Source organism: Arachis stenosperma, chromosome 9, assembly GCF_014773155.1.
Source record: "Arachis stenosperma cultivar V10309 chromosome 9, arast.V10309.gnm1.PFL2, whole genome shotgun sequence".
Taxonomy (NCBI): domain Eukaryota; kingdom Viridiplantae; phylum Streptophyta; class Magnoliopsida; order Fabales; family Fabaceae; genus Arachis; species Arachis stenosperma.
This window is the reverse complement of record NC_080385.1, coordinates 8,150,338-8,157,709: the sequence shown is the minus strand read 5'-3', so window position 1 is coordinate 8,157,709 and position 7,372 is coordinate 8,150,338. Positions and strand designations below refer to the sequence as shown.

General features: G+C 31.4%; 1 long non-coding RNA gene across 1 annotated transcript; it reads right to left on the bottom strand.

Annotated features, from left to right (window-relative positions):
- Window positions 1-3,454: 3,454 nt before the first annotated feature.
- LOC130947866 (uncharacterized) lies at window positions 3,455-5,322 on the bottom strand. Its single transcript, XR_009072835.1, has 4 exons — window positions 5,179-5,322; window positions 4,493-4,632; window positions 4,083-4,127; window positions 3,455-3,731 (listed from the first exon to the last, which is right to left on the bottom strand). It is a non-coding gene; the product is annotated as an uncharacterized LOC130947866 (long non-coding RNA).
- Between the last annotated feature and the right edge of the window lie 2,050 nt (window positions 5,323-7,372).

Sequence of the window (7,372 nt, the reverse complement as noted above, 5' to 3'; positions counted from 1 at the left end):
TCCTTTAATGCTGTATTTTTTCTTCTGAATTGAACCACACCTCAGCCACTTGATTGGATTCAAAAACAATAATCAATTTCATTCATTCTGGTTCAATTGACAATCCGAACTTGAATTATTCATTATATTTAATAACGAGATAACTGATGATGGAGGAGAAAGAGAAAAAGAAAGGAAGAGAAGAAAATCCAATGAAAAAAGAAGGAGGAATAGGTGGTGTTGATGATGACGATAACGAAAAAGAAGAAGAAGAAGAACGTGCGTGCGTTGATTGAAAAATCTGTTAAGGAGGAGTGTGAAACATACGTGCCATAAGAGGCACGTTTTAGGGGTAAATGAATTTCAGGACTTGTAAGACTTGTATAGCAAAAAGACTTGTATGTGGAGATTAATTCTTTGAAAAAATGGCCAATAAGCTTGTTAAGAAGAGTCTTTAATTTCGAATCATCATAACACCCTAAGATTTGTCATTTGTGGCGCTTAGTTAAACTTAAATAATAAACTTGTATGCCTCAATTATTCCTTTCCTAACGTTAGTAGTGAGAAGCAGAACCAGATCGGCAGCATAGTTTCTAATATCTGATCTAGATTAAGAAAGTAATTTTTAATATGAAAAATTTTAAAGCACCAAAAAAAAATGGCATCCAAGATGTTTTTTTAATCAAAGTCAATGAGATTGTGTAGGAATAGATTTGTGCTCCTTATAGTGCAACAGATTTTTGTGGATCCTAAGAAAGTTGGGGAGATTAATAAAACTTTTATCACCTTTATTTCTAAATCTAACCCGATTATCGGCCTAGTCAAATGTGCTCTATCAGTTTTTATAATATTACTTATAAAGTGGTTACCAAGATCATTGCGCGATGGAAAAGTAGGAGGTGTTGCCTCTACCGCCATCAAGTTGCCGCCGCCACCGAAAAATCCAGAGAGAGAGACTACAAGAAAGGAGAAGGAGAATGCGACGGAGCTCGTTCCTCTCGCTGCTGCTGCCGTTATTGAGGAAGGAGGCCGCCGTCGAGCTACGTTGCGCTGTTGTCACCTGAAAAACCACGCCTTTGGAGCCTCTGCTAGCTTGCCCTAGCTCTATCCTTTATTCTTCTTTCACATGTGTGCGTGCGTGCGTGTATGCTTAAACTTCATCCCGATTCTAACTAGGATTTCAACTTGGTGTAGTTCTTAAGAGGCAACTAAGTTTACCATTCGATCTAGGCCTCAACTACTTGCTTTATGTCATCTAATTGTGCCAAAGCGTTTCTATGGGCCAAAGAGATAAACTACATCTTATATTGTTATATTTTAATTCCTATGTTTTGGATATAGCGGCAGATGGCCTTTGAATTGCTGATAAAATGTTTGATTTAGCTACACCACCCAAACAGTTGTTGAAACCGCCGCAATCAAATCATTCAGCGGCTGTTAAAAAACAACCACTAAAGGGCAGCCAGTGGTGAGTGATAGCATTTGATTGATTATTACTTGGCACTTGTAACCAAGATCACTTTGACTAGTCTTATATAATCTTATATAGTTTGTTTTTCCCTTTTCCATCCTATGGGAATGGATCCTCTCCATTTTTTTTAACACTTGAGAGAATAAAGTGTGATCTCTCACCTTTAATTTTATAAGTGGGACCAAAATTAAATAGGAGAGAAAAAGTAATGAAGGATGAAATCCTACACTGAACACCATCCAATTTTTTTTCCACTGGAGAGGATCCACTCCCTCCATCCTAATACAAATATCTATTGAATATTTGAATGTATGCTACTTCTTGCAGAATTTATTTTCGCATCAAAATTATGTTTTCTACTTTTCTTATTCATTTTTCTATGTCTACAGGAAATTGAGTATGCATTTTAAATCCTTCAAATGGTTGAGCTTTTGTGTTTTTATTTCTCAATCTTAATACAATCTTTATTATTTCTTTAGTGTGCAAAACAATTACATAATGTAAAGAACACTACTTAGGAATATATATTATTATATTATGTTGCTGTTATTTTGTTGAAACATTTTGATATATTTTTTTTACCTAGTACTAAAGAGACTTTAACTTACTATTACACAACGAATGACAATACAATATATATATATATATATATATATATATATATATATATATATATATATATATATAAAATAAACATAAACAAAAATGATTAAGAACATATGAAAAAGGAAAAGGGAAAAATGGCAAACTTTCTAATGCAACAACGTAACGCTGCATCCGAGGAGCTCACCGAGACCGTACATTGTATACTAAATTCGGTTTGGGTTATGTTGGTGGAACCAAAGGCCTCTTCAATGGATAATGTAGATAATCAAAATTCGAATGAGGTAGATGAAAATACAAATAATTTAGAAATTCACAACCCCCAACAAGTATCTCGAAAATGTCGTAGGCATAAGAAAAGGCTTCAATATACTGTAGAAAAATTTGTTAAACAAAGAAGGAAGAAGCATACAAAGAACGTGAAAGAGAGATCACAGGCAAATTCAGTGCTTGATTAATTTTATTATTATTGCTAAAATGCTCTATTATCACTTTATTGATTGCTATTTTTTTTAGCCACTTGTGAAGTTACCTTTAGAGTTGAGCATTACCTCTAACCAACCATATAGCTTTGTATCCTTGCTGAAGTCAATGCAACAAAACCACCATTTGGAAGAATAATAATTTTATTTTTTTTGTAATAGATTTATTACATGTTGTAATAGAACTCTTGCATTTTTTTCAGTTGTAATAGTTTTTACATGTGATTAGTGAATTTACGCTCAAACATTCTGAGTTATCTAAAATTTTGAGTTATTATTGGCTTAGGAACAAAATGATTGGTGATCTCTATTCTCTAAGTCGCAACAAATATTTAACTATACACTTCCAGCTATGGTGAATTTAACAAATAGTAACATCTAACAGGACTTATTGAATATTACAAATGAAATCCACAACTTCTTACTCGAATTTTATTATAATCAAACTCAATAGTCAAATATAGCACTAAACGTGATTATAATCAAACTCAATAAACATTTATAATCAAACTCAGTAGTCAACTATAGCACCGAACCTGACTATAATCAAACTCAATAAACATTTATAATCAAACTCAGTAGTCAAATATAGCACCAAACGTGACTATAATCAAACTCAGCAATCAAGCGCTAAACCTGAGTATAATCAAATCCAATAAACATTTATAATTAAAGTCAGTAGTCAAATATAGCACCAGATTTGACTATAATCAAACTCAATAAACATTTATAATCAAACTCAGTAGTCATTTATAATGAAACTCAGCAGTCAAGCACTGAACCTTAGTATAATGAAACTCAGTAGACATATATTAATCAAAAATTGCTAACATGACATTCAAATTCAGTAGTAAAAATTCAGTAAAAAATTTATACAATCGATTCTTTCTCCCTCGATTTGTCTTTAATTTTTCTCAGACTTTTCTTCTTTCATATCCAATTATTCCTTCTAAGGTTCCCGTCCCAACATTTGCATATGGACTAACTTAGGAGGCTCCTAGTTTTCTTTGTCACGGTGCTTTTGCCTCCTTTGGGGTATCCAAAGCTTTCTTTTCATTTTTATTTCTTTCCTTTTTATTGGCAATCTTTGTGAATTGATAACTCTTTGCTAGATCCAAAATATTAGTTCGGCAATCATTTTGTAGGCATAGGAGCATTTGTATGATAATATTCTTCCTTAATTTATCACGATCATCCTGTTATTCAAATCAAATCATACATACCAAACAAATTCAGTAACCAAATTCAGTAGTCAAATAATCAAATTCTGTAAACATTTTATAATCAAACACCGTAGTCAAATATAGCACTGAACTTGAGCATAATCAAACCTAGCAGTTAAATATAGCACTGAACCTGAATATAATCAAACTCAGTAAAACTTTATAATCAAACACAGTAATCAAATATAACACTAAATTTGGACATAATCAAACTCAGCAAACACATATAATCAAATTCAGCAGTTAAATCCAACAAGCAAATTCAACAAGCTAAATCCAATGAAATTTTACCAAACAATACACATGTTTTAGAAAGAAACTTACATTAGTCCATTTTGGCATGACTTTGGATGGTTCTCACAATTCCATCTATTTCATTACAAACAAGCCACAATAAATTTAGTTGTTTGAATATTTCCAGATATTCAATTGTTTAAAATATGAATAAAGTTATAATTGTTTTAAATGATTAAGAAAAAGAATGCAATACAATTTTTATCACGCTTTTCGACTAAACACAAAACAATTATGGCTTAAACTCGAAAAATCCTCGCTATTAAACAAAGGTTAAACTAAACTGACATATGGAGAAAAGATATAATAACAGTTTTCATTAGTTAATAGTTATAGTCACAAATTTTTGTATCAGACAAAAAAATATTATAATATATATCAAACAATGTTAATCTTATATAAAATAGTACTAATAGTGTTTTAAGGATAGAAATCCTTACCCATTATTTCTATTTTCTGAACATTTAATCAATTAAATCACAGTTGCTACAATCCATTGTGGCCATCGCGTTGCCATCAAATGATAGATATCCCCAATGCCATGTCCATCGGAGAAATGACCCATGAAAAGAGCTACAACCTACTCACGCATCCAATAGATATACACCAAATTAACATGTGTGGGAAGATAACATTGTAAATTGTGAAAAATAAATAAACAGCGTATACAAAATCAATAGGATATATGGCGTAAGAGTTCTAGCAAAATATCAGTATTATGTTATTATCAGTATCAATAATATTAGACCATATCATGTATCATCGATGATAATCTTTATTTGTTTAAACATTTTTTTTCCATATTCTGACCCTATAAACCATCTAATAAGATTCTGCTAACTTTCACCACATTATATCAGACTTATACGAATGAAAGAAGGGAAAAAAAAGAAGTTTTAACAGTTTATTGGATGTATTCATGCTTGGCATCTCCGGTCACAACAAATACACAATTAAATTAAATCACGGCAAACAATTAAAAGATATTTAAAAGCAAATTGATCTATGATTAAAAAAAAATAATAATGAAGGATCTTTCTTACGCGTTTTTGGACAACACACAGAACGAAAATACTTCATAAAAAAATTTATTATTATACCCTCTAAAATAAAAAATGCACCTTACCAAGAGAGCGCAACAGCAAAAGAACCCTCTTCTGGATTGAGCACTTAGTGACGAGAAAGGTGTAGAAATAAGAAGGATTTACAAGATTGAAGTGAGAACTCCACGAATGAACGAGCCACTATATATAGAAAGGGAATGAAGTTACTGAAAGATAAAATGGAGTTTACATTGGTGAATTTAGATTCTTATCCATTAGATAAGTTAGAGATTTAAACTTCAATTGCGGTTTAGAGTCAACAAAAGATTCTATCCCCTTTCCTCGCTGTCAACCAAAACCGAAAATCACAAATTGAATTTGTCAATGGGAATTACAATGCAAATGGATATATATTCGGAAGGACTGGGGACTCTCTTGTATGTTAAAATCTGTAACTTTATATTAATCTCAAATTATTTTACATTTTTTATTACAATTGACGGTAATATAAAATTTTAAAACATATATAAATATAAATTTTTAGATTATATTCTCATTAGTATTTAATAAATAAAACTTTTATGTAATTGGCTAAATTTATAATTTCAAAATTTATGAAAAAACCAATTATAGTAGGACATCTTTTGATAGATTAATTTGTCCTTAGTTTTCAGAATATACCTTTGAAATCACCCATAAAATTCTCCTAAGCGTTTGTTATTTATAATGATCTGACATTTCATGCTTAGTATGTGGGACTCATCAATGTTGTATGCAACGTTCTTCATGGTTATTATTAGTTATTCCTCGTTGCAAACTTGGCTGCCAAATTTGGACGCTACTTCGCTTCATCATCTGGCTGCATGCCTAAGCTTGTTTGCTTATTCTATTTTTCATTCTGTTTTCTTTTTTTTTAATTCCTTCCTCTTAAAAAAAATTGATTTTCTTAATCTCGAATCTAGTTTTTTATTTAAATAAAATTTTGCTTTGCATACCTTTATTTAAGCAAGACAATATTTGCATACTTTATATTTTAATATTCTCTAAATATACTGATAATTGTATAATTATGGCTAAAATTTTTTAATTGTCAATAAATATATTATTAGTGATTATTTTTATTGCTGCTACAGATAAAATAAATAACTACTAAAAATAATTTTTTTAGTAGTAAATAACTCTATTGAATGAAGTTGTCAAGATAATTGTAAAATAATTTTTATCTTTAAATTTACATATTTAAAAACATTTTAATTTTATCTATTTTCAATCCATTAACCCTTGCTCCTAAATCAATTTTCTATTCTAAAAATTAAAATAACCAAAAAAAAATCCTTTGTCTATCTAGCTTTTTTCTAATATACAGATCTCTTATATGAGACTATATCTTAGAAATATAAGAGACTTTTTTAAAAAGTTGGTCAATAAGCTTGTTAAGAAGAGTCTTTAATTTTGAATCATCATGACACCCTAAAATTTGTGGCGCTTAGTTAAACTTAAATAATAAACTCGTATACCTCAGTTATTTCTTTCCTAACATTAGTAGTGAAGAGCTCAATCAGATCGGCAGCATAATTTCTAATATCGAGATTAAGAAAGTAATTTTTAATATGGAAAGTTTTAAAGTGCCAAAAAGAGATGGCATCAAGCTGTTCCTTTTTTAATCAAAGTCAATGGGATTGTGTAGGAAAAGATTTGTGTTCCTTGGTACAACAGATTTTCGTGGATCATGAAAAAGTTGGGGAGATTAATGAAACTCTATCACCCTTGCTTATTTTTAAATCTGATCCGATTACCAGCCTCAATCAAATGTGCTCCATCCGTCTTTGTAATATTACTTATAAAGTGATTACCAAGATCATTGTGCTACGAAAAAGAGAGAAGAGGTGCTGCCTCTGCCGCCACCAAGTTGTTGCTGCTGCCGAAGAACCCAAAGAGAGAGACTACGATAAAGGAGAAGGAGAACGCGACCGTGACGGATCTCATCCCTTTTGCCGTTGCTATCGTTATTGTGGAAGAAGAAGGTCACCGTCGAGCTGCGCGGCGCTGTTGTCGCTGAAAAAACCACCATTGGAACTTCTGCCTGCTTGCCCTAGCTCTGTCCTTTATTCTTCTTTTACTGGAGTCTTTCGCCATTGCCCTTGCGCTTTTGAAAACGCCGCAGGAATCACTTCACACTTTTGTCAGTTTCATTTCACCACCATTTTAGTTAGGTTAGTGGTTGCTTGTTATGTTTTGTTGTTGATATTGTTTTATCATTGTCATTGATGATGCTGT